At 42.4% G+C, this 27,134-nt stretch overlaps 1 protein-coding gene across 5 annotated transcripts in view; it reads left to right on the forward strand.

Moving 5' to 3' along the window:
• The first annotated feature begins 4,208 nt into the window (after nucleotides 1-4,208).
• The window catches only part of myo6a (myosin VIa), a 144,744-nt gene continuing 121,818 nt past the window's right edge, over nucleotides 4,209-27,134 (forward strand). For all 5 annotated transcript variants that reach the window (XM_087852510.1, XM_087852507.1, XM_087852508.1 and 2 more), the window contains exon 1: nucleotides 4,209-4,382. The gene's annotated coding sequence lies outside the window, so the exon portion shown is untranslated. The remainder of the gene's footprint in view (nucleotides 4,383-27,134) is intronic.

Consider the following 27,134-nt stretch of genomic DNA (forward strand, 5'->3'; position numbering starts at 1 on the left):
TCTAATTTGCTCTGTTCAGTCCTGCTGGTGACTTTATTTTATATAATGTGTTTTTTAGCAGGCGGCGTTCTTAAGAGATGTGAGATGTCCAGTTTCGACCAATCGTGGAACAGTAAAGAGTACTTCGAGATATTACGTCTGAACCAGAGTCAACTCCAGATGTTCTCTTCTTAATTGGATCGAGCCCCACGTCACATAAAAACACATCCATGCAGACAGGCAAACCGAACCGGTCCCGTCACCATCCTAGGAAAGTCCGGAAAGGTGACTAACCAGCTGTTTGATTCTTTTAGTTTGATATGCCAGTGAGCAGAAACATCTGGACCTGCTGTGTGTCCTCACTCAGGTGTGGCTCCTCGCAGTGATCAACATGAAGCAAGTTCAGTTTGTTGAAGGTCGCCTGCTGCATCAGGTGGTTTGTTTGAAGCGCTGCTCTCAGCTTTCAGTTTTCTAACCAGCGTCCCATTACAGACAATAAAACATTCATGACTCCTCTGCGGTGTTTTGTCCTTCCACTTACCATGAAACCTTTACAGCATCAAAGCATTAAATATAAATTAAGTGTTTTAAGTGTTGATGGAAGCTGAAGCCCTCATCATGATTGTCTTTAAGAAGATAAAACCACCGCCTGCTATACTTCCTGGCTTCTTTCCAGAGTTTTTAAATCAAGAGCAGCCACTCAGGCAGGGCTTTCTCCAGCTGCTCTAACAGCCTGAGCTTGTACATACAGTCTTATTATTTCAAACTTTAAATAAAGCCTCGTAGACTCGAGTCTAGCGTTTCTGACTGACACAGACTGAATACATCATATGACCTCATCAGATGCTTTTCTGCTCTTACTGATCACTCATAGCACTTTTCTCGCATCTTTTTGTTTTGTGCCCTGAAATGCTTCATCCACTTTGCATCCACACCAAACAGACACAGCTGTGGTAGGAAGCCGGAGTACCCGGAGGAAATCCAAGCCGGCACGCCAGGAAACCCGGGAGACCCCACGTCTCATCTTGAGATGTACATCAAAGAGAAAAGAAAGCACGGCAGGAGACGGCAAATACCATAAATAGACACAAACCACAACAAGAACAAAAACACTTCAAAGAGACACAAAAAGAACACAAATACACAAAAGATCTACAAAGAGACATCAGTAATGACAAAGACACAAAACTACCATAAATGGACAAAAAAAATAAGACTCAAGCATCTGCATGCAATGAGTAGGCAAAAATAAGTGTATGCAAAATAATACAGAAGACATAAAACCACGTGAAATCAGCACACATTTACCTAAACAAATATAAAATAAATACAACAACGAAACGAAATAAACAACTTTCTACAGTTTTAAGAAGACAAAAATAATCTTAAAAGAGAAAAACACCTTTGAATGGACAGAGCAAAAGAAAAGGAAATAAAACGCCTACAAAGTAACAGAGAAACAAGATTGTAGACAAAAACTGCAAACCAACACAAAATTACCAAAAGACACAAAAATGATAGCAAAAACAACAACCACGACGACAAAACACTCCTATAAATGCACGTAAAACAAACGATTAAAACACATCACCACAAAAACATATAAAACAGACACACTACTAAAAGGATAAAAAAAAACCACATAAAAACAAACATATGAACACATCATGAAACAATTCGAAGACACAAAACAACAACAACAAAGCAATTCATGAACTGACTACAAAAAACCGAGCACAAAGAAATCTCCAAACTACGGAAAAAGATTACAAAAATAAAACGACGTGAAATACGATGAGGCAAAAATAACCACGAAAAAGATGAAAACATTTTGTGAGAACCGCTGAAGAGACACAAAAACACACAATCAGCATAAGATATTTGAAATGTAAGATTTTATGTGACCAGTGTTCAGAAATAAAAACACTATTTCCTATATATTTTTTCTTTTTTGTGTAACATTGTCAGTTTTTCTCAGTTTTTATTCAATTATTCTTTTATTGATATAGTGAGAAATTCAGCCCAGAACAAAGAAAACGCGTCACAGAAGATTTTGGCTCATCTTTAAATCACAGACCAACTTTGACTCGAGCGACGAGAAGCGTCCTCTCAGCACTCCCCGTCATGCACAAGCATCTCAACCACCTGTGACAACTGAGGCAACATCTGCATCTCACCTGGTGCTTACAGCTTCATTGATATGACCTGATTAATTAATGATCATCTGTATTTTACTGTATTCCATCCGAGAGTCGTGTGCTGTGAGTGTGGCAGCAGACAGATTAGCACCATTGTTGTCGTCTTTGACATTATCCCTATTAATCCTTCCTCAGAGTCACACACACACATCTGAACGTGTAAAGAGTGGAGATGATTTTTCAACAGCCTCTGTGGGACTTCAGATTTATTCGTGTCAGAGCTTCTGCTGATTTTCCTGATTTGTCTCAGATGCTTCTGTGAGTCCCAGTTTGGAGAGTGGTTTAACTCATGAAAATGAGCTTCCTGCGAACATGCCAGAAACAATGAAGCGAAAAACTGCAGTTCCTCTAACGGCCACATGAGGCTGATTCTAAAGGCTAGTGCATCCTCACAGAGAGAGTAAAAGCTGGACCAGAGTCACCAGTGCTGTGCCGTACTGCAAATTTGGGTTTTGATCTAGTACCAAGTAAATATCAGGCCAGTACTACCGATAGCTATACTTTAAACTTGTAAAGGCAGCTTATGTACAGGGGAGCAGTGTGTCGTGATTTATGAAATGAATAATTATAAATTTTCTGAACTCATTTTAGTGAGTACTAAATCACTGTAATTTTTACTTTCCACAGTAATTAGTTAGTACAATGAGTAGTTTTCCCTCTTCATAAAATCTCTAACAAGGATGAATAATTATTATGAGCCATCCATTTGGATGCTGCACCTCACTGTACTAATTTAAAACACTGAGCTGGATCTCTCATTTGGAGTTATACGACCAGTAGAAACCAGACCAGTGAGTGATGTCACGGTGGCTAAATCCATCTTTAAATACAGGCTGGGGGACCCTCAGGGCTCTGTCTTCAGTCCACTTCTTTTTTACAATGTACACAAACAACAGCAGACTTCCTGCTCAGAACTTTGATTCCTTCCTGGGATCTTATGTTTTTCACACTCTTGTTTAAAACGCAAACACCTCTAAGGGGTTTTTCTAATTTATAATGTAGTTTTTTAATTTTCTGTTATGTATTTGCAAAAATAAATAATACAGCACCAAAAACATTTTCATTTCCTAAGTCAGACATTAAAAGGACACTTTTTATGAGATATTTTAGTTGCTGTGTGAAACCCTGTTACAAATGCACCAGATTTAAAAAATGTTCTTTAATAAACTCTTGGCCATTGGGCTGAAGGTCATCCTCATGTTAAATATTCAATTTCAGATAAAATTTTAATAAAAATTACATTTAACAATTTTTCAATGGTCACACATTTTTTGTTAATTTTTAGCATTTATTTGCAAATCTTTGGTCAAATTTAAGAAACACATTTGTGATTCTTTTATTAAAAATGATATGGGAACCGGGTTAAAATTAGAGTAACAGGATTGCACAAGTTAACGTGGCTGAATGCATATATTACTTGTATTTGTAGATTAAATGTGACAAACACCAAACAAAAGAAAAAAACAAACAAACTCAGGACCACAGAAATGGCGTTTAAGTAATATTTTGCACGTTTTTAATGAACATGTGTGATGTTTGTTTTATATGTATGGTGGCAAATCGGTCTGATATTAGTGTCTTAGAAAAGATGCAACCTGTGGAATGTAATGGAGTGTTGAGGATAAGTGTAGAAATAGAATTTGTCTTATTTTGCTTATTTGGTCTCTTTTAAATATGTCGATGTTTAAAAAAATGGTTCGACGATAAGAGATGCATGTCAACATAATCAAAACAGGTAAAGGTGGATTTATAACTTATTTTAGAAATGTTTTTCCATAGGTTTTTTTTTTTTTTTACAAAGTTTACACAATAAATGTGTGTCTTAGTGTTTATTTTCAAATTAATGGGGAGTGGGGAGGACAGAAATTGTAGAATATTTTGCTTTTCTTTTTAGCATAAAAAATTAAACTAAGATGTTTAAATAAAGCCCTCCCCTCCGGACAGCGGCCCCTGCAGGACGGACCCCTCCGCCGGAGATTATTGGCACAGCCAGTGACGTCACGGGGCCAGTTTCCCAGGATTGCTGCGGGAGTCGGAGGCTGCTGGGCGGGGAGAGCGTGGGCCAGGTTGCCGGAGCGGATCATCTGGAGACAACCGGCACTGTGCGGCTAGTACGAGCGCTTCTTTTTCTGGAAATTTCTTTTTTTAAAAACTCTGCTTCTGTAAAACAAGCTGAGGAGTCCCAGGAGTTTCCTCTGAGAGCAGGTAGGTCGTACCGGCGTGCATCGGGGAGATTTTATCTTTACAAGCCTGGGATCTTAGCTAGCTGACGGGCTACAGGAGGAGCAGCGTCCCGGTGCTAGCAACCAGCAACCCGGGGAGGCTGTCCAGACACCGGGGACGAAAACCGTCGACACTGGGCTAAAAGCTGGCGGAGGAACTACCGAGTCCACTGGAATTTAGCGCAGTTTTCCCCTAACAGCATCCACCATCTTTATTTTATTTTATTTTTTACAATGAGTTAATATGCTTGGGTTTGTGTAGCTTTGTTGATAGGAGTTGATGCCACACTACCTTCAAAAACCTGGCCATTTAAAGTTTCTGTAACGACCAAAGGAGGGATGTACGAAAATTACAGTCTTTAATGCATATTTCGAATAATTAGGACCCTCTCTTAAATTCGGCTTACACAACAACTGATGTGGCCCACTTTATTTCAATACAGCTTCCAACTTTTTAATGCGCTGCCATTACCACCCGATGGGGGGGTTCTGGTGGCAGGACTCAGTGTAAGAAGATGAAACAGCAAGATCAAAAAGTAGGATTATTTTCTTGGAAATTTTATACACCTGCCGAATGAAAACAGGTGTCTCTCGGATTATAAAAAACGATGACTCATTGTTCATATCCAGTGTGCGTGCGTGAATGGCAAGGCGATTCAACATGTCACCTGTTTTGAACGAGGTTCGGCCCGGCGTGAGATCGCGTTAGAACATTTATCACAAGCCTTGTTAGGTTAGAGGGAGGTAAAAGGGGAAAGAGGCTGGCAGTTGAGATGCAGGTTCAGTGGTGCGTACATGACACGGGAGGCTGTGGTGTTGCAGCACCGATATGTCACATCTCACAACACGAGCAGGGCTGCGGCCTGCACAATGCACACTCAGCACACTGCTCCTGAGCCTGGGAGGAATCATCAATGGACATGCTTTGCATAAGAAAAAAAAGGCAGAGTGGGCGGTGGGGTCGGCCTTTCTGATATTATTGCTTGAGCGATGATGGAAGATAATGTGGCATCTTCAGGAAAGTCAGGATGCAGAGAGGGAACGAGCCCAGGCTTTGCTCTGGTTTTATCTGTGTTGCATGATTATATAAGAGTACTCAGCTTTTATTGTGCGTTTCCTGAGCTCGTTGTTGTTTGCCTGGAGCTGCTTTGAAATCACTGTTGTGGAAATGATTATGACCCCAAATGCAGAAAACTGTGTGAATTAGTCATATTTTATTCGATTTGTCATGCCCCGCATTGCATATTTGTTCATGTATGAAGTTTTCAACGCCTCAGGTCCTTTTATAATAGAGCTCTGAGGTTATAGTATGCCTTTAGTTTGGGTGGAGGCCTCTTCAGCAGGAACCTCCGGATTTTCGAAGGGACTTTGACTTTTCTTTTATGGCCAGATTGCTGTATAATTTCATTATGTCACAACAGGAAATAACACTTGTTGTAAAGTGAGTTGCCCTTCTCTTCAGGAAAATGCAGGAAGTTCATGGATCAAGGTCCTCTTGACCACCTCCTGCTTTTAAACATGTCCAGTGGAAGACTAGCTTCTTTTCTAGATGTGTAACCAATATCAACAGCTGGATGACACAAAATGTTCTTCAATTAACAACCTCAAAATCAGAAGTTATATACAAATGTTCTGAAACTGTCCCAGGCCCCTTAGCATCCAGAAATCTAGGAAACATTTTGATGGGTGGGTAAGTAGGTAGACGGGTACATATGTAGATAGGTAGGCTGATAGATGGATAGATACGTTGGTATGTAGGTAGATAGATTGGTAGGTTGTAGATGGGTACATAAATAGATAGATGGATAGATAGGTTGGAATTTATAGATAGATGTATATGTAGATAGCTGGGTAGGTAGACGGTAGGTTAGCAGGTATGTGGGTGTAGCTTGGTAGGTAGGCAGATAGATGGTTAGGTTGGTTGGAGGATGGATGGATCATTAGGTTAGTAGGTAGGTAAATTGTTTAATGATTGGTAGATGGATACCGCTTTGTCCCCATGGGGAAGTCTGACTTGGACTCCAAAGCTACAACCCTGAACACATGGACACACAGCACCAACAGACAGATTTAAATACTAAACAAACAAGAAGGAGACATCACTCAGTCTGGAATTGCCTTGCAGTGCAACTTGTGGTTGTATCAATATATTCTTGGCCAGAAGAAAGGCATTGTTCAACCTGATAGAAAGATCAGTTTGCACTGCTGAGTCTGAATTGTCTGCCTGATGGCAGAAACTCATATTGAGACTACAGAACATGGATCACGTAGTATTCTCTCTTTTTGTGGGTTGAAGACCATTGAAGATGACGATCTTTCTGCAGTTTGAATATGCATGTTAACTATATTCTCAGTGACACAGGACATTTCTTAAACTGTGACCTGATTACACATTCCAAAGCAGCCCAATACAACTTAAAGAGATTTTTTTTTGTTCAGACGCAGTCTGCCATAACCTTTGAGCCAAACATCAGAAAAGCTGTATAGTTCTGCTTCTTCTTTTTTCTAATTGTTCACAGCTCGTCTGTCCCTGTTCAGCTTTCTGTTTGAATTTCTGCTTTTGCTTGTCTGTCAAAGCGCTTTGTTATCTGTGTTCTTCCAAAGGTGCTGTGTAAATAAAGTTATGCCTGGTTATTGGATTAGTTGGATGACATGTTGCTCCCTTCAGCCCTTGCTCTTAAGTAGAAAGAGTCTGTCTGGATAAAGTTGATTTCTGGCTGCAGAGCTTCCATCCTCTGTGCTATGGCTCTTGGTCAAGTGTCTTATTCGCGATAAGCTGTTTATGTGCATCTTTATCCACTTTAAGTTCTCTCGTAGACACGAGGAGGCCGAGGATTCAGGACATGATACGGCTTCGGCGGCAGGCTGGGTTTAAATGTTCATGCTGGGTGTAATTTCTGTCAGTAAACACCTCTCGTGCTGTGTTGTGTTTTCCTTGCATTATCACCCTGTGGAGGAAGCAGTTGGAGAGGTGGGAGGATAGGAAGGAAAGTTGTCCTTTGCCCAGTCCAGGAATCCCTGGAATATCCTGAAACGTTTAGAACGTGCAGAATCTGAGGATGTATTAGCCTCGAGTGTAATGAAGTAAGAACACAGGCTGACGCGTCACCATTTGGGCGCTTTGAACTTTTTAACAGCTGTTGGTAAATGGTGCACATATGTTGAAAAGTTGTGCAGATTTACCACCAATCAGACTTTTAAGATAACCTAAGTGTTACGGGAAGCTATTATGTAAAGTTCCTTTTATTTTACCTATAGAAATTTGAGGTACTTCCTTCCTTAAATGCTATAGGGAACGGAGGAAATTTCTACACTCTGAGCTTATCTAAAAGTCTTACCTCGCCTCGTCTTACTTCAGATTGTGTTTGGTCAAACTCCAGCATGGCTGTAATTTCTGTTCGGTTTTTGTTTCGGTTGCTTTCTTTTCTTTTTCTGCTCTGTTCTTTCTGCCTCGTCATCACCTCAGCTCTGTGTATTTTACAAATCCGACAGCTTATTTCATGCTTAGAAGTTTGAGGCACTGTCAGAACTCATGTTTGGACAGTTGCTTCACTATAATAACTATAACCTTACTTGTCTAAGGATGCTGACTAGAGATGTACTTGCCACAAGTAAGAAAAGACTCAGGAATCAGTCAAAATGAGCACGATAACAGGCGAGGTTAAACTATGACCATGCCGGTACACTGCCTGTATCTCAGTGCTGTGTGAACCCACTGATCACAGCACCCAATAATCGAAACATGCTTTTAAAATTGCTGAAATTTGTGGCAATGTGAGCAAAGCAACGCACCTGCAATTCAGTGTGACAGTGCTTGACATCACCGCATTCGAGGTGAGAGCGCTGATGCCATCACCTCAAAGTGACGGGTTGCTTTTATAATGCAACAAAGCTGATTGTTAGTTTCAATCAAAAGCATATTTACTTTTACATTTTTATTTTTTATTCCTGTGATCTAATTTTTAAAGCACAGCTGGTCAACACTGGCTCGCCCCAGTCGGTCCCGTCTCGTTTCCCACCAGACGGGGTGGTCAGGTGGCTGTTGTGGCGATTCGCGATGTCATTTAGTCTCAAGCCTCTCTTGTCATAGTTGGTCTGACAGTATTGAACTTCACCTGTGCTCCACGTGCTGCTCACTTTATTTCATTAATGCTTCAGTTTCTTTATTGCACTACCAGATCCAGCAAAGGGAGGATTCCAGTTAAAGAGTTGGAGGATTTGAGAATGAAGTTTGTAGTTCATAGTGTCTGTGTGACAGGCGAGGTCGTTCAAAGTTAGCTGTTTGTCAGAAAATGTGCATTTTTTTAACTTATTCTTTTCAGAGAGATTAGGTGCTAAAAATATGATCGAACTCTGTGGAAGACCCTGTGTCTACTGTCTCTACTGTGTCTGCTGTTTATACTGTGCGGCGGGCACACATCCTGACTCCGGACCTGCTCACTGATTGGCTCAGATAACACTCCAAAAGCCACGTTACATACAAACAGGACTTCCAGAACCATGACAAACCTCTCCAGCCTGCAGCAGCAGCTGATGATGATGGAGCAGCAGAGTTCATACATATCTTGTTTCTGATGGAGATATATTAATGTTGGTGGTAGCGGCAGTGGTGGGACTCCACTTCCTTCCATCAGCCTTTGTAATAAGGGGAATATGAGCTGAATTAGTCACGCCACACCGAGCAGACCACATCGCTTGTTGATGGCGATGAAGAGTGTCGGCTTACACGCCGTCTGCCTTGCCCCAGGGTTGGGTTGTTTTTTGTTTGAGTCTCTGAGGGACCTAAAACCTGCTACATGCCGACTGTTGTGTGTTTTGATGGATCACACAAGCGAAGCAGGAGTTGTAAACAGAAGCCTCGTGGACTTGTGTTTTCCTCTGAGCTAACAACAACCCCGTTTCTGGATCTTTTAAGATAAGAACCCTAAAGCTGAGAGCTAAAGTAGATAAGATGAATTCAGTAATGCAAAATAAACAGAATAAATGGCTCCCAATTCTTGTACCGACTCTGTTTCTCATTTCGTCTGCTTTGCCAATCTTCTTCTTTTTGTTTTTTTCAAACATAACAGCTGGCTATCAGATGTCAGCATCTGTCTCTTGATTTACCCACGAACCTTTGCTTTTTAGGGGTTGTTTCCTGCAGTTGGGTCGGATTTCCTTCCGACTCCAAAAACTTCAAAAGCTTCAACATTTGCCTGCTCTTCTTTGTGTAATTTTAAAGGGAAATTCTGGTTTAATTAGTCAGTATGGTCATGCGCATGCTTCAGATCAGCGACCTGCCCGTTTCTACTTAATCTGGAAGTCTTTGGAGCTTTTAGTTTTGGGTCATTTATTGGTGAAATACTGGTTTTAAGTGCTGATTATTTCAATGAGAAACTTAAACACAAAGACACTTTACCTTAAAGCCAAACTACTTTAGTGTCGAAAATAATGATTATATTTTATACATGAACAAATAAAAGGACTCTATTGTCGTTTCCTACATATGCCAGGTTTCTAATTTGACCCAAAAAATGGGTTTTAAGTGTTGTTTGTATTTTCTTGGTCAGTACATAATCAGTAAATACAATATTATCCATTGCATGTTAGCTCCAGTAGTGAACTGGCTCCTTTTTGATCTGATCTGAGTATTTCTTTATTCCCGTTGGTTCTGATCTATTCGAGGTGCAGAAGGACCCTCCTGACTCATATCTGTGGTGCTGATGATGACACCCAATCAAAGTGGGTGCACCATGTGTTATGTAGGGGGCTCTTTGAACTCGCATGGAATCAGAAAGCAAAATATGTAAATTCTGAAAACATAAAAAAGGTAATCACATGCTTGTTTTTTTTTTTTTTTTTTCGAGTACTGAAATGTAGTGAGGTGCGTTTAAGCTGTGGCTAATTTCTAAACCAGTTTAATCACAAGTTCATATATATGTTAGTCAGCTTTATCTGACTCACCTTTGAGCAAACTCTTGGCAACAGTGGGAAGGACAAACTGTTTTAAACATTTCACAATAAAAGCCTCACAAATAAATGATGTTGTTGGTTTAAAAAAAAAAATGTGTACAGGAGATATTGAGTCGATATAAACCAGTAAATTTAACAGAGCATTAAAATACCAAATAGGGTAAGAAGTAAAAATAAAAGGCAGGTTGTGATAAATAAAGAATGGTGACAAGAGTTCATGTTTACTTGTTGAAACATGAACAAACAAGGTGACAGAGATGTAAAACTCTCAAATTAAAGCGTTAAATATCATTAAAACTGCCTTTTATTAGCTCATTTGCAGTAAATACTGCTCAATGATTGGCGATTTTCTGCAGGATTAAAGCTAAAAGCAATTTATTCTGTTTCCTCGCAGATTGTCGGAGGATGGTGCCGACGCTCCATGTTGTACTTTTATGTCAGGACAAACTATTTTTAATTTTCAGTTTATTTTAGACACGTTTATTTTTAGCGGCTGCCGTCGGCTTTAATCGCCTGTACTCTCAGTCGCTCTCTTCCTTCCTCTCTCTCCGTGGCTCAGCTGTGACTGAATCGCTGTGTCATGTGTCAACATGCTAATGCACCCGGGCCATCAGCACACCATTATGGTAGTGGGGGCTGTAACCACAGCAACAGCGAGGGCAGCCATTTGTCTGCTGATGGTGACCTTTGAATACGAAGGCCTTTCTGGTAACGGAGGCCTTTTCTCCGCTCTGACAGGCAGCTCTGATGTTTGAATTCTAGGTATTTTTCCAGGGAGGCTGGCTGCTTTGACATGTTACTGTGTTTTAAGCACACAGCTGGTGTTGTCGGATATTATTAAGCTTTAAGGGAATCTGTTGAAAGCGATGGATTGTAAAAAGCTGAGCATGTTTTTCTTGCCGTCAGTACTCAGAGAGTACTGCTGTTGACTTGATCACGGAGAGCAGAGGTGTACGTGTGCACCGTTTCTTCCTCTGACGCGGTGTTTCCTTGCTCTGGTTTGTCACACTGCTCATGAGGTTTGTGTGGCTCCACTCCAGGAGGACTTTGACCTGAATTAATCCGCCTCTCTTTAGCACTTAAATATCTAAATGACTCAGGAATACTGGCGCTCGCTGTTGCCCGGGTTTTACAGCTCTGGACCTTGTACTTCTAACTGCTGCTTTTGGGTCTGTTTTCGGATGTAATGTAAACTTGCTGCATCTGAGTGAATGTGAAGCTTTTTTTTCTTTTGTTTTTTTTGTTTTCTTCTTTTGACTGCTCCCTTTAGGGGTTACCACAGTGGACCATCTGCCTGTTTCACTCTGTTTAACCCTTTGCATGTCCTACTTCACCACATCCATGAATCTCCTCTGAGGTCTTTTGGTTAGTGTCACAGAATTTAAAGATGAGGCCTCGTTTGCTTCTTATTGAATCCTGTGGACAGATTTAAATAAGAAACCATAGAAATAAATTTATAACAAGGACAAAAACAGAAAAATAAAAAACATTGGTTCAGCTGTTGTTGTTTTTTTTATTTTGTTAGCCAAGATTAGCTTAAAGGGAGTCTGTTTTACCTGGTGTTGCCTGTGGAGGTCAAACAGAAGTATGGCCAGTGTTGGGGCCAAACTGGGGCAGTAATGGGAGGGCGTTACATTTATGTAAGGACCTGCATTTGTTTTTTGTTTTTTTAGCTAATGCTAGCTTGCCCACTGACACAGAGAAACTGCGCAATCTCCTATGTCAGAAAATAATGACGTGGTTTAGGTCGGCTCATTAAACGAATCTCCTGGAGTTTTATGAGAACCAATTGGTTTCAAATAAGGTTTATGGTCGAATTTTAGCCAACATTTCTGAGTAAATGCAAATTTGAGTGTTTCTTATCGTTAAAGTTGGTTGATGTCATCTTTTTTTTTTATATATATATATCATTTTTTGGGCCTTTTTGTGGCTTTATTTTTGACAGGGACAGTGAAGCCTGACAGGAAAGTGGAGGAAAGAAAGAGGGGAAGACAAGTGGCAAAGGACTTGAACCCGGGCCGGCTGCTCTCAGCCTTGTGGGATATGGTCGCCTGCTCATTCCAGTGAGCTAACCCGACGTCCAGCTTGATGTTATCTTATCTATAGCATGGACAAATTGACCTTCTTGAGTGAATTAGGTTGCTGGTCAAAGGAGCTTGCAATAAAAAGCGTCTGGACTTCTTTAAGTTGCTTGAAGACGTTTCACCTCTCATCCGAGAAGCTTCTTCAGTTCTAAGGTCAAATGATGGGGAGTCCCAGATTTAAACCTAGTGGGAGTATCCCCCCACAGAGGGACAAAAGGGAAATATTTCAGAAATATTTATTTCTGAGAGAGTCTGATTAATTTTGTGTTGACCAGCTGATCAATTATTCCACCAATAGTTCCAGTTGTAGCTGGGCAGAAGTGGCAGACTCAAAGTTCGGGGCCAGAGTCAAGCGGGGTCCCATGGTTCGGGCCTAGTTTAGTACTGGTAACGCCGTCACAGCCTTTATTCCTCTCTGTTTCCTGCTCGTTATATTTAGCCGATACGGGTGCACAGCCAGCTCTCCACTGGCCCTCCACACTTTGTTGCTATGAGATGTGTTATATAACTGTACGTCGTCCACACTCAGGAAAAACCAGTTTTCAGGTGGGTTTTTTTTTTTCTTAATGTGAACACATATGAGTATGTGTGTTTATGTTCCAGGATGCTCTTGGCTAAATAAGCTGATGCAGCTCTTGTCTTTTGGTCCTCGTTGTCTCAGAGTCTCTGTGGAGACCTGTACCTTTACCAGACCTGTACCAGTACCTTTATTTTTTAAAATGTGAGTCGTTTGCCTGATATCACCGTCTATCAGCCCCATTCAATAATCTGCAGCCAGGAAGTGACAGCATGGAGGAAAAGACTGCCGAGGAGGTCATAGAAGTGTTTCAGAGTGACAGGTAGCACACTCAAGAGTCACTTTGAGTATTTTATCTGTTGGGACAATTTCTGGAAGTCAGAGTGCTCCAGTCGTGGGTTTCATGACTACAGAGACTTCCATGATAAGATACTGCTATCGACATTTTGAGTCGGGCTGCAGTTTCCATGTTTATGTTGTTCTTAATTAAGATTTAAAACAATAAAAAACTCAAGTTTTTAGCAGGTTTGGTGAAGTAAAGGCAACTAAGACTACTAGAACAGCTACCCTGAGGTACCCCTGAGCAAAGTACCATCCCATTGAGCTCAGGATAGATCAAGGGTAGTTAAAACAAGGCCAAATGCAGTGAATCATTTGAGGTAAGTCACTTATCAGTTAGAATCCAGATGGCCTTCTTTTAACATGTGGACTAAACTACCCTGACATCACGTTTTGGATTGTGGACATTTGTGGAAAGTTGATTCTGTTTATCTGGAAATAACATTTTTACTGGAAGAAACATTTAGTCACTCGTCCAGGTGACTTCAGCCTAGTTTGGCATTTGGCCATGGCCAAAAATGACAATAGAGGGTTGGATTTGATGGATGCTGCTAATCTATTTGGTAACATCCAAAAAGTTGAAACATTTCTCCCACTGAAAACACTTTGTCCAGATGAACAGAATCATCATCAAAGTGACTTCTTCAATCTCAGCTGATTGCAGGTTTCCGCAACCTTATAAAGAGTACACTTGCACAATGACTATGATAGCCCACTGATCAGTGGTTGTTGATCAGTGGGGAGTAGCTTTAGTATTTTCAGAGCTGTCACTGCTCAGAGCAAGCCAGCTCTTTGACTAATGTACCACCTTTTAGCTTCTTGTGACACTTTTTATTGGGGTTAGACTTCAACTTGAGGAGGATGACTCCTGTCAATCTTTAATCTGGATTACAAAATGTTCATAAAAGATCAGCACTTCAGAAAGCCCAGACGTCGGCTGAAATTGCAAAGGAGCAGCGTCCAAGCAGGTCATACAAGGGACAGATATGCTCTTTGAGACCAACTGTAATGTTTCTGAGTTTTAAAAATAGGATAACAGAGTGTTCCTGATATTCCTGAACATTTTTGGATGGTTGAATTTGCTAATTTAAGATATTTTTACTGAGGAAGAGGATTTGCTTCTTGAACAATAAAGTTCACTGCCTGAGCGTACTGTACTACAGCAGCAGTCTATTAGGGGTGTGTCTCTAATTTATGTCACAGTGTAGAGGCAGAGCACAGGATCAGATAAAAGTACTGTATGTGAACCAATACAAATACTAGTTTTTATTCACGAAACTACTGAATAGTTTCTGTGTGTGTGTGTGTGTTTGTGTATCACCACCTTTGTGAGGACAAGTTTCAGTTTAATTATCTGTAGTCAGGACCTTTCTGCAGACTGAGGACCACTTCAAGGGATTGTCTCACACCTTGTTTTAAGTTTAGACGTATAAATCTGTGTGTGTGTGTGTGTGCGCGTGTGTGGGATTACCAACTTTGTGAGGACCTGGTTCAGTTTTAATCCACTGCAGTAAGGACCATTTCAAAAGACTGTTTCAGACTGTTTAAATGTTTGATTTGGTTTAAGAAATGTAAACTGCAGAAATACAAACCTGTGTGTGTTGACCTATATTACCACCTTTGTGAGGACTCGGTTCAGTTTTAATTGCCTATAGTGAGAACTTTTGTGTGGACGGTGAGGACGGCTTCAAAAGAGGTTTTCAGACATTGTTTTAAGGTTTGGTTTGGGATTAAGAAATTGAAAATACAGAAGTACAAATCTGTGTGTGTGTGTCAGGGAAGGTCACGTTGCTTTCTGAAAGGACTCACCTGCTGACACACCCTTTTCAGACCAATGTTTCTTGTGGGTGCGGCTGCAGCCGGTGAACTGCTTCAAAGAATGCTGGGTAACTTTCATGTGTGACTTTTTAAATAAACAAAACTTAACACAAGAAGAAAGTTTAGATCACATCCGGATTGGTTTGATCAGTTAGTGCGAGATAGCTTTGGTGTTTGACTTAGGCAGCAGAAAGTGGAAAGATGGCTGTGCACGAATGATTGTTTGGTTTCCTTTTAACCACTGAATAATAGAAAAGTCAGCGAAGGTCTTTCACCTGATTAGCTGATTTAACCTTCATTAACCTCGGCTACTTCAGGCTCAAATTTTTGTACATCTTTGAGCCCTCATACCCACATTAAATTAAATATTGCCAATACCAAATAAATATTGCATACAGTCCAAAGACAGAACTGTTTTTTGTTTAGCTTTTTTCAATGAGCATCAGTGTCATTAATTATGTTGTGGTTTCAATTGCAAAATTGCACCAATTTAAGTCTCTGATGTACAGGAAGAGGTCATATCACCATCAGGTGTAGGTGACTGATCTGATTACGTTATAGTATATTTTCTGAGACCCTCTGTGGGGGGAAAAAAGGATTCATTGCCCAAGGAGACTAAAAATCAGTTTAATAACCATTTAAAAACTTCTTTAGTGATACTATTAACATTTGATATGCACACCAGGTTTTCAAAGTTGCCAGGAGTGGGTCATCTAGATATCCCTGGGAAGGACACTGAAAATCAGAGAGAGTGTATGTGTGTGTGAATGGGAGACAAAAGCACTAAGACATTGATCAACTGTGAATGAGTGTGAAAGTGCTTTGAGCATCTAATTGTTTTTAGACTAACAATGATCTAATCCTTGTTATGTGAAACAGACTATCCTGCATCACATTAATCTATGAGCTAAGTTAAGACTGGTCTAACCCCACAGACCAGTCTAAACTATCTCTGTAAAACTGCTCCCAGGCTTTGTTGCTCTTACTAATCAGCAGCCTTAAAGATACATAAGAAGATGTGAGTGAGCTGCTAATGTTGCATCACATCCTCAGAAGCGATGTCGTGCTGCAGTTTTATGGAGGAGGAAATGTGATGCTCGTTAGCAGAAAATCCTCACGGCTGCCCGTAAAGACACCCCGACGAAGGCCGTTATCAGCTGTGCAAAGTTCAGCGGCGCTGTGAGAGGGCGAAACGCGGCGTCATTTTCTGCACAGTTAGAGAGCAGCCCGAGCCCATCAGCTGGTGTTAATCATCTCCCAGAGAGGAAGATAGCAACAGGACGAGCTGAAAAAGTTAGTAATCAGGATCCCTTACTTCATGTCATGGAGAAAACGGCGTGTAGGAATAACCATAATCTAATGTTTGCTTTTACTGGCCCACATAAAACTCAGTTTAATTAATAAAAGTACTGCTACCTATAAGAAAGTAATATAATTTATTACGGAGACTTGAGTTTATGAGTTTATATTAAAAACCTAAATCTATTGGAGTAAATGCTGAGCCATACTGTTTAGCAGTCTCTAGGTGATTGGGACTTTTATGTTAAAGCCTCTAACAGCCCTGCTTGTTTCATAGTACGGAGCTCTGCTGCTGGTGTCTAAAAGCTGTTTGGATTGTTTTTTTTATCATGACTCTTTAAACGGTGCAACTGGATAATTAGCAGTAGTTTCCCTTCTCTGCTGGTCGATGGGGCAGCAGTCTAAACAGACCTCCCTCTCCTCAGCCTCCACCTCCAGCTCTTCTGTGGTGTAGGTGTTCCCAAACCAGCTGAGAGACATAATCTCTCCAGCATGTCCAGCATCTCCTCCCAGTTGGGGATGGATGAAACGCCTCACAGAGGACACGTCCAGGAGTCGTCCTGTTCAGAGCAGATGCAGATTCATGACTGTACGCTTCCTGTAACTACCCATAGCTCATGGGCGAGGGTGGGGACGTAGATGGGCTGCTAAATCAACAGTTTCATCTTGATGCTCAGCTTTCTCTTTACCACAGTATACAAGGTCAAATGAAGCTAAACAATGGCTGTTCAACTTTATGTGCACACTGCCATAATATTTGCTTCATATGTGGTTCACTGTGTTTTGAAGAATACCTCACAGGGAATGTTATTGGCTCTTCTGTAGGAAAGGTTTTCATTTCGGCTGTTTGTATCCTCAGATTTCCAGCATCTTCCCTGGAAGTTTCAAATAAAGAACCTATCATGGTGTAGTTGTATCTCCTCCCCTCTGTTGTTGTCAGTCTGCCCTCGGGGGGTTCTCTGAATTCATCGCAGGCTCTGCGCTCACCACGTGACCTGGCCGAGCGGTCCTGACAGCGAGCTCTCAGTGAGCAACGACGCAGATCCAACAATCAGCTGTTTGTCGGCTCGGCGCAGAGTGGGTCGGCATACATACGACCGCAGGTCGATTCGAACAGTGCTTCCTCTGCTGCCGTGAAGAGCGGCGTCCTCAGAGCTACAGCTGCTACAGCGCGAGCTCAGCCACTCATTTCTGACCACTCCACCGAATAAAAGACCGACATTAACGCTACTGTAAGGTGGTTTATGACACACTATGTGCAGATGTTTCAGAACATGGTTTTTAGATTGATCTTTAAATGTATTCATTGTTCTCTTTATTTGTGAGGGAGGGACTGAGAAGCATTTTTGATTTTACACTTCAAATCCTTTAACGCTAACCCGACTTCTCCAAAACTGAGATTAAAAATCGAAAAACCAGCCCCAAATAGCCAGCGTACAGCCTCGCAGCAAACTCCAGTGCAGCATAAACATAAAGCATCTCTTTCATGTGTGGGCGTGTGAGCTTGGTTAGCGAACTTTATTTACCTGCCGGGACACTACTGCACGGCTCGGGTGGAGCTCCTGCTACACCTGTGTGACCAATGAATCATTGCTGGGGTGAGGAGAGAGATCTTTCACACAGTAAATGAATTTTCTTAATTTCTAGGAGTCGAGGCCTTTCCTTGCCAGCCAAAAGATATACTCTCTCCAGGGTGTCATGGCAGGGGCCTCGGTCTGGTTGAAGAGGCCACTTTGGGGTGGCACCTTAGGGAGGCATCCCGGTCAGATGCTTAAACCACTTCTTCGGTTGGGTGCTTTCTGAGCCCCTCCTGAGTGAATGGGCTCCTCACTCAATGTTTTATAACATTTTATCCTCAGCAAAATGTCTTCTTACCAAAGAAACAACAGAAGTGGTCACAGATGATCACAAGTAAACCTTATCATCAGTTGGGTTGGGCGATTGGACCAACTACATCAGTGGGTTTTCTTTAAACTTTATTTTGCTAATGACTTTGCCTCGTGAGAGTTAAAAAAAACGGACACATCCAGGAATGCAGAGCAGAGATCGCCAGCTGTGCTCTAAAGGTGCCCTCACACCCAGTTTGGCCCCTGGCATTGTCAAGTGTTCAGCCTTTGGGGTCTGTAACACAGCGCAGCTCTGATTTGTTGCTAATGTGGCTGCATAAAGCTGAAACGAACCAGAAGCACAAATACCACAAAGGCGCACGTGTCAACAGGGCAAAGAAAACAGTCTGTGGACTAAAAATACCTCCTTTGGTGTGACTCGGGTCTCACAACGAGGCTCGGCTGACAGACCTAATCAAACGCTTTTTGCATGACAGGGGAAACCAAAAAATCTACTTCAGCTCCACTCAACCACGCTCGTCTGCTTCAAAGCAGCTGCACACTGGAAAGAGAAGTTTTCACAACCTTTATTTATGCCCCAATGATTCAGACACCCCTACTGCCACCAGTATAGTCCAACATCCTCTCTGGTGCCCACATTGAAACCGGCGGCATGGTGGTAACTCCACCCTTTACTTTGTCCTGGATCAGGATGTTTTTCCAGTCATTTAACCAGAAAGAGCTGGTCTGTTGTTTGACATCATATTGCATTCTCCCGCTTTTATTCATTATTCAGATGAGCAAACAACTGGCGGCTCTTTTACCATCGGCATGTTTGAATATTCAAACTCTGAAAGATGTTCAGCTTGTAACCAAATACTGAACCTCTTTGTTGTGGAAGTTGAAAGGCTGAGGAGCAGGTGTGTCAGCCTCCTCACTGGAGACTGGAATAAAGGGAAACAATGCTTCTTTGATCAAATTAGGTGATTTGGACGTATTTAATAATGTGGGTATAAAGTTTCCGACCTTGGAAACAGTAACCTCAAACTACTAAGTCACTGCACTTCTTCGAAATAGCTGTGGGACGTTTATGTTTGTTATGCAAAAATAATGGTCAGGACGCCATGGTGGTAAAATCCATTTCACTGAGCGTGTGTTTAAACATTAAAGAGCACCTTTTGTTTTTGGTAAATATAGCATCCATAAATTTTCCATAATAGGCATTAATGTAATGTAGTGGTAATCATTCATATGCTGATGGCGGCTTCTGTTAGTCATGGAGCTGCTAATGGGCTCGTCTGCTGATGTTTAAGGACGTTTTCCTTTTTAATTCATGTTTCTATAATAAATAAAAAAATATCTCAGTGTGAACCAAACTGTAGATGTAACCGTGTTTCTATATTTCTGATTATTTTTGTGCTGGCTCTCTTTTCTTCCTTCACCTCTCAGATATATGATCCTGTCTTTGGTGGTATTAATATCAGCTTCACTGGGACTGAGGCTTGTGCTTGTGACAGCATATTTTTTTTGTCTGAATAAATTCCTCATCGTGTGGTTTACATTTTTTGCTAGCTTTCCGGGTTTCCTTTAACTTCTAGGTGAAAATAATTGTTGCGACTGTGTGCGGGAATTCCTGGGTTAGCATTGCTAAAGCAGTGTTTGTGTGTAATAATAATAATAATAATCATTCAGTTCAAGATGTTTGCCTAGATTTACAGAAAAACAGACTGTATATAATAGATGGACATTGCCACTGTGCTTGCACACTCACAGACGATATAAGACATGGATGAAAAGGCTTCAGGTATGAGAAACTTGTTTCGTTTGATCTGTGAATCTTGGTCATACTGTGGTTTGTTTTTTGTGTTTTTTTTTAAAAAGCAGGATTATCCGGTGTGTACTCACTGGCTGACTTGTGATTGACAGAACATTAGCCAGTGAGCGTGCCGCACTCTATCCTCCTTTCTGACTGGAATAAGGACCGTCATTTGCAAAATGAGCTTTACGTTTTATTAATCAGGAGAGTCACACATGAGCTGACACATTAATAGAGCAGAGGGCCGTGTTCTGATACACTGCTGCAGGCAGTGGAGCTTCCCCGGCTCGTCCTATCACGCTTTGCTTCTCAGACCTGGGAAATACTTGAATTGCATATATGCAACTTATGTAAACAATTATGCACCACACTAATGACACGACAAGTTCACTGTGTGAAACATGATAGAATACATTTGAACAATATGAATGAAAACTAAACATTAATTTATTGTTATTCTGTTTTTTAAGCATATTTAATAACTTTGGTTTATATTTTATTACAGTGTTTATTATAAAGTGTTATAAAAAGGTTATTTTTACTCTGATTTCAGGCGTATCTGTCATGATGCGACCTCGGTGTGTCCCATTTATTTTTAGGATGCTCATCGTGCAGCAGCGTTGAGGTGGCCGGTTTCTAATATTTCAGTTTCATTATTTGCACTAAGGTGAAAACTCGTCCAGCGAGTTGCTTTAAATACACTTCCCTGTATTTCCCTGTTTTCCTTTCTTTCTTCTTCTTATTCAAAGTTTTCACTCTAAGCAGCTTTTTATTATGATGGTCTGATGTGAACAATCAGCAGTCCTTCACCTCTTGGCTGCGTCTTTAATGTTTCGTCTGAATGACTCTGTTAATGGAAATCCTGCTTCAGAGGATGCTGACAGCTGGAGACGGGTTAGCTAAGGAGCTACACTTCCATGCAGGATTTTAATATTTAGGGCAGCAGCTGGAAATAGCTTCGGCCCTTTTAGTTTCAGGCTTTTGCTAGAAAAAAAACCAAAAACATTAATGTGACGGTGAGCGCTGCAGTCGAGGCTCAGCTCTGCTGCTGGCCGGCTGTCGCTGGTACTTTGTGGTTTTCTTAATTAGCTGCTTCAGACGGGAAGGATCAGTCGTCCCCGCAGCTTAGTGAGCTCCGTGGTGAAACCAACAATTATTGAGTGCGACGTTCAGAGTCTAAAATTAGCTGCAGAGTCATTTTAATGTTAAATGTAGTCAGCAGTAAGGCTCGTTTCTCCAAGGGCTTACCGTTGGGAATAAAGCAGGTTTGATCACCTTTTCGGCTGTGATGGGTAAACGTTGTGCCTTTTGTTTACGTTGGAAAAACTACGCATCCCAGCTGCATGCTGGGATGACAAATAGATCATTGTGATTTTTTTTTTATGATTTGTAATCTTTTTCGTGACAAAAATTTGCAGATTTCAGCAAAGATTTTATACATTTAAATGTAGCTAGGTGTGGACAAAAACATTTTAGTTAGTTGTAGTTTTTTAGTTTTTATTTCAGCTATCTTAAATGATATTTGCCAGTGACAAATATAATATAGTGTAAAATAACAATTAAAAAGAACAGAAAGGAGACTGAACTAAAAAACCAAAACTCCAGACAAAATTCTTCCAAAAGCTCCACATCACTTCCTGGGTGGCATTGATGAGCACCCACGAATTAAATCATGTTGCTTTATGTTGATCTGATTAAATCTGGAACTTGTTAGAGTCCTGGGGTTGGAGAAAACTCTGGGGGAAGTGCAGACTGACTGTCCTGAGGCAGGTTTTAGTGACAGTATTGGTATGCTTGACACGTTTGTGTCATTTTGCAGGAAAAAAAACTGAAGTGAGATAACTTTATTGGATAAAAACATATATGAATATGCTTTTGCAATACGCGGGGTGTCTGGCGAGTCCCACCTCTGTAAAGTACAGCAGCTGTGAATGGCACAAAGCATACCTGACATGCCTCTTTGGTAAAAATGGCTGACTTGTTGGGCGGAGCTTCTTTGTTGCAATTTTGTAGGCGGTGCTATGGAGCGTTTTCAGGTACAGGAACCATAAAATATATAAATTGTTACCACTTCTTAAAAATATGAAACTTTAATAACAGCTTCCAGCTTCACCAGATTAATGCTTGAGCTTTAGCGTGCTAGTTATCATTATTATTATTATTATTATTTTTGTTATTAATACTATAGAAAACTTCCCAGGGTGCAGGGAGGCAAACAGCTCAGTCCCACTAAGTGGAACGATCACTCTTTGATCTTTCAGCAGTTTTTATTGCAGTAGCTCAGCTGAGTTAAAGGTGATTACATCACATCCTGTGAGCTGCGGGAAATGTTTGGTGTGTCTCTGATGGTCTGTGCAGGCTGCGCTGAGCCGCTGTAGCAGGTTTGATCTTGTCTTTGTGTGACCCGCCGTGTGTGTGATTGTTCTGGAGGAAAGCAGACAGTGTTAGACTCATAATGGAAAATTATCATATCGATTAGAGGCCGAGGTTCAAAGCCAAAGTGCCCTGCAGCAGCGCAGCAGCAGTATACAGGAATGAATGAGTGAAGGCTCCCCATGGGAGTTTTGAATGCCTTCATTAACCTGCTGTGAGACGCTGTGGGAGACTGCACCTCTGCTGTACAGTCCTGAGGTTCCTGTACACTTTGTGTTGCTGTCAGTCACTTGGTGTTTGAGGCTTCTACACTGTAGATGTGTGAATGGTGACTGGCAGCTAGTGCTGGACTGGAAAAAAAAAAAAAAAAAATATATATATATATATATATATATATATATATATATATATATATATATATATATATAAAAACACCCAGCACGCCCCTGTGGGCGGTTTATCCTTCAAGCTCGGGTCCTCTACCAGAGGCCTGGGAGCTTGAGGGTCCTGCGCAGTATCTTAGCTGTTCACAGGACTGCGCTCTTCTGGACAGAGATCTCCGATGTTATTCCCGGGATCTGCTGGAGCCACTCGCCTAGCTTGGGAGTCACCGCACCTAGTGCTCCGTTTACCACGGGGACCACCGTTACCTTCACCCTCCACATCCCCTCGAGCTCTTCTCTGAGCCCTTGGTATTTCTCCAGCTTCTCGTGTTCCTTCTTCCTGATATTGCTGTCATTCGGAACCGCTACATCGATCACTACAGCCGTCTTCTTCTGTTTGTCTACCACCACTATGTCCGGTTGGTTAGCCACCACCATTTTGTCCGTCTGTATCTGGAAGTCCCACAGGATCTTAGCTCGGTCATTCTCCACCACCCTTGGGGGCGTTTCCCATTTTGACCTCGGGACTTCCAGGTTATACTCGGCACAGATGTTCCTGTACACTATGCCGGCCACTTGGTTATGGCGTTCCATGTATGCCTTGCCTGCTAGCATCTTGCACCCTGCTGTTATGTGCTGGATTGTCTCTGGGGCATCTTTACACAGCCTGCACCTGGGGTCTTGCCTGGTGTGATAGACCCCAGCCTCTATGGATCTTGTACTCAGAGCTTGTTCTTGTGCTGCCATGATTAGTGCCTCTGTGCTATCTTTCAGTCCAGCTTTGTCCAGCCACTGGTAGGATTTCTGGATATCAGCCACCTCCTCTATCTGCCGGTGGTACATACCGTGCAGGGGCCTGTCCTTCCATGATAGTTCCTCGTCTCCCTCTACTTTCTTGGGTTTCTGCTGCCTGAGGTATTCACTGAGCACGCTGTCAGTTGGGGCCATCTTCGTGATGTATTCTTGGATGTTCGTTGTCTCATCCTGGACTGTGGTGCTGACACTCACCAGTCCCCGGCCCCCTTCCTTCCGCTTAGCGTACAGCCTCAGGGTGCTGGACTTGGGGTGAAACCCTCCATGCATGGTAAGGAGCTTTCTTGTCTTTATGTCAGTGGCTTCTATCTCCTCCTTTGGCCAGCCTATTACCCCAGCAGGGTACCTGATCACGGGCAGGGCGTACGTGTTGATGGCCCGGATCTTGTTCTTACCGTTCAACTGACTCCTCAGGACTTGCCTGACCCTCTGCAGGTACTTGGTGGTTGCAGCTTTCCTAGCGGTCTCTTCATGGTTCCAATTCGTCTGCGGGATCCCCAGGTACTTGTAACTGTCCTCTATGTCTGCAATGTTGCCTTCTGGTAGTTCAATCCCTTCAGTTCTGACTACCTTCCCTCTCTTTGTTACCATCCGACTACACTTCTCCAGCCCGAACGACATTCCAATGTCATTGCTGTATAGCCTGGTAGTGTGGATCAGTGAATCGATGTCTCGTTCACTCTTGGCATACAGCTTGATGTCATCCATGTACAGGAGGTGGCTGACAACTGCTCCGTTCCGTAGTCGGTATCCGTAGCCAGTCTTGTTAATGATCTCACTGAGGGGGTTCAGGCCTATGCAGAACAGCAGTGGGGACAGAGCATCTCCTTGGTAGATCCCGCACTTGATGGTGACTTGTGCTATGGGCTTGGAGTTGGCCTCTAGTGTTGTACGCCACATCCCCATTGAGTTCTTGATGAAGGCTCTTAGGGTCCTATTAATCTTGTACAATTCTAGGCATTCCAGTATCCAGCTGTGGGGCATTGAGTCATAGGCCTTCTTGTGATCAATCCAGGCAGTGCACAGGTTGGTCAGTCTGGTCTTGCAGTCTCGGCTGACTGTTCTGTCTACCAGTAGCTGGTGTTTTGCACCTCTGGTATTCTTGCCAATTCCTTTCTGTGTCCCGCTCATGTATTGACCCATGTGCCTGTTCATCTTAGCCGATATGATGCCTGACAGGAGCTTCCATGTAGTACTGAGGCAGGTTATTGGTCGGTAGTTGGAGGGGACTGGTCCCTTCTTGGGGTCCTTGGGGATCAGGACCGTCCGACCTTCGGTTAGCCATTCCGGGTGTCCCTCGTTAACTAGCAGCTGGTTCATTTGTGCTGCCAGACGCTCGTGGAGTGCAGTCAGCTTCTTTAGCCAGTAGGCGTGAACCATGTCGGGCCCTGGTGCTGTCCAACTCTTCATACTGGAGACCCTTTCTTGGATATCTGCCACTGTGATGGTTACTGGACCCTGTTCAGGGAGGTCGCTATGGTCTGCCCTCAGATCCACTAGCCACTGAGCATTGCCGTTATGGGTTGCGTCCTTCTCCCATATGCTCTTCCAGTATTGCTCCGTCTCCAGCCTTGGTGGTGCTGTTCTCTTATTATTGTTCCCTTGCCACTGAGAGTACACCTTTGCTGGTTCTGTGGAGAACAGCTGGTTTATTCTCCTGCCTTCTATCTCTCTGGTGTACCTCCTCAAGCGGCTGGCCAAGGCTGTGAGTCTTTGCTTGGCAGTTTCCAAGGCCTCAGGTATGGACAGCTTGCTGTATTTCTTATACACCTTCTTTGTCGCACCTTTCTGCAACTCCGTTAGTTGGCTAACCTCCCTCCGTGCTACTTTGATCTTGCCCTCTAGCCTCCTTCTCCATGGAGGGTACTGCCCCGTGTGGCTGTTCAACTTGTAGCCAAGCATCTCACTGATCACTGCTGCCGTATTGTAGATCAGCTTGTTAGTGTCGGTAATCGTGGTTGTAGGTATTGTCCGTAGTGATGCATTAACATCCTCTAGCAGACCTTCTGAGGGTACTTAACGTAATCTTGGTAACCGGCTTCGGGGGATCCAGGTTTCAAGCTTGGCCATGATCCTATATTTCAGGTCAGTTCCTCTCGCACTCAACAATCCTTCTCCTCTCGCACTCAACAATCCTTCTCCTCTCGCACTCAACAATCCTTCTCCTACCGCACTCAACAATCCTTCTCCTACCGCACTTGGGGCTTTGTACCCAATCTCGGGTGGGGGTGATGATATCTCCCCCCTGACCTGGCGTCCTGACTCCTCCTTGCCGTAGCATTTATGTTGTACCTCGTCAATCTCTAGCTGTGAAAGCAGTCCCTTCTTTCGAATGTTGGAACACTGAGCTACTAGTTGTTTCGCTGTCATTGTGGATGTTGGGTATCGAAGAATCCATAGGTCCCTCATCCTATTCATGTAGCCCCTTCCGCCGGGGTTACTTGCGTAGTAGCTTTCCAACAACGCCCTGTTTTCGTCTCTTGCCCACCGATGCCTTCTTGTTCCAGTAGCCCACTTCTCGTCAGGGTGCCCTGGTTCCTCAACACCTGACGCGGACCTTGTTGATCCGGGCGACGTCCGAGCCGGCATGCCTTCATATTTATCTGTCTCGCTCATGTCTGCGGTAGGCTTGCTTAGCATAGGGGGTCTAGCCTTAGCCTATCCAGCTGCTATATATATTTTAAAAAAACAAAACAAAAAAAAAAACACCCAGCACGCCCCTGTGGGCGGTTTATCCTTCAAGCTCGGGTCCTCTACCAGAGGCCTGGGAGCTTGAGGGTCCTGCGCAGTATCTTAGCTGTTCCCAGGACTGCGCTCTTCTGGACAGAGATCTGCGATGTTATTCCCGGGATCTGCTGGAGCCCCCACCCCTATTTATGTTACAGTGTGCTTATTAAATAGGTTACATTGTTTTAGCCTTTTGTCGAGTGTAGTTATGCGTTTCCATTTATATAACATCAGCAGACATTTATCTGAACTTTAAAAAGTGCTTTATTTATAATACTTTGGGTATATTTTATTATTTTTAAGTACTTCTTCAATATAAGATTATCTTATTTTGTGTTTCAGATATTAAAGGTTAAAATAAAATAATATAATAAAATACAATTGTAGCATCTGGACACTTTAGATCAGTCTGAAAAATGAACTTTAATTTTCATTCTTGGTTTAAATAATATATTTGACCTTTTTAGAACTGAAAGTCCGAATCAGATACCTGACAGTTCAAAGCTGTGCCATCAGAAAGTCGGTTTGGATGACCTCATAGTTTTGTCCTTTTTTTTTTTTTTTTTTTTTAATGAACTTCCTGGTCATCAGTCATCCATTTGTAAGTGCAGCTTCCTTCTCAGCTGCAGGATTAAATGTCCTGATCGAGGAGCTTTTGGACGTAGAGTCGTGGATGAGGTTATATCTGTAGATCACTACCTTCACCCTCATTGGCCAGCAGAAGGGGTCGGCGAGCGTCCGTCTGTCCATTTCTCCGGGCCATCGGCTCCAGCTGTTTGCTCAGCAGC

Source organism: Neolamprologus brichardi, chromosome 15 (genome assembly GCF_056152115.1).
Source record: "Neolamprologus brichardi isolate AB-2024 chromosome 15, ASM5615211v1, whole genome shotgun sequence".
NCBI lineage: Eukaryota > Metazoa > Chordata > Actinopteri > Cichliformes > Cichlidae > Neolamprologus > Neolamprologus brichardi.